Raw genomic sequence first — 1459 nt, forward strand, 5'->3', positions numbered from 1 at the left:
ACAGTGTGTGAGAGAGTGAGACAGAGTGAGTGTGAGAGTACGTGTGAGAAAGTAAGTGTGAGAGACAGAGTGTGAGAGACTGGAAGTGTGAGTGAGTGAGTGAGTGAGTGTGAGAGACAGTGAGACAGTGTGAGGAGTGAGAGGGTGAGTGACAGTGTGAGAGAGTGTATGAGTGTGTGAGAGAATGTGAGAGAGAGTGAGAGAGAGAATAAGAGAGTGAGAGAGACGGCGTCACGGGGCAGCAGCCGGAAGTGCGTCACTGACCGACTGAGAGCCGACAGCATGGAGCAGGAGGGAGCGGTGAGCCCCCCCACCCCACACACACACAGCCCCCCCACCACAGCCCCCACCCCACACAGCCCCCACCCCACCCCACCCCACACACACACACAGCCCCCCCCACCCCACAGCCCCCCCACCCCACACAGCCCCCACAGCCCCCCCACCCCACACACACACAGCCCCCCCACCCCACAGCCCCCCCCACCTCGACACACACAGCCCCCCCCACCCCACACACACACAGCCCCCCACCCACACACACACAGCCCCCCCACCCACACACACACAGCCCCCCACCCACACACACACAGCCCCCCCCCCACACACACACAGCCCCCCACCTCACACACACACAGCCCCCACCCCACACACACACAGCCCCCCACCCCACACACACACAGCCCCCCCACCCCACACACACACAGCCCCCCACCCCACACACACACAGCCCCCCCACCCCACACACACACAGCCCCCCCCACCTCACACACACACAGCCCCCCCACCTCACACACACACAGCCCCCACCCCACACACACACAGCCCCCCACCCCACACACACAGCCCCCCCACCCACACACACACAGCCCCCCCACCCCACAGCCCCCCCACCCCACACACACACAGCCCCCCCCCACCCGACACACACACAGCCCCCCCACCCCACAGCCCCCCACCCCACACACACACACAGCCCCCCCCCCCCCCACACACACACACAGCCCCCCCCACCACACACACACACACACAGCCCCCCCCACCCCACCACACACACACAGCCCCCCCACCCCACAGCCCCCCCACCCACACACACACACAGCCCCCCCCCCCACACACACACAGCCCCCCCCCACACACACACAGCCCCCACCCCACACACACCACACCACACACCCACACCCCCACCACACACACACAGCCCCCCACACACACACAGCCCACACACCACACACACACAGCCCCACCCCACACCACACACAGCCCCACCACACACACACACACACAGCCCCACACCCCACACACACACAGCCCCCACCCCACCCCACACACACAGCCCCCCCACCCCACACACACCACACACAGCCCCCCCCACCCCACCACACACACACACAGCCCCACCACCCACACACCCACACACACAGCCCCCACACACACACACAACCCACCACCCACACAC

The sequence above is a fragment of the Callorhinchus milii genome, unplaced genomic scaffold (assembly GCF_018977255.1).
Source record: "Callorhinchus milii isolate IMCB2004 unplaced genomic scaffold, IMCB_Cmil_1.0 Scaffold3, whole genome shotgun sequence".
Lineage (NCBI taxonomy): Eukaryota > Metazoa > Chordata > Chondrichthyes > Chimaeriformes > Callorhinchidae > Callorhinchus > Callorhinchus milii.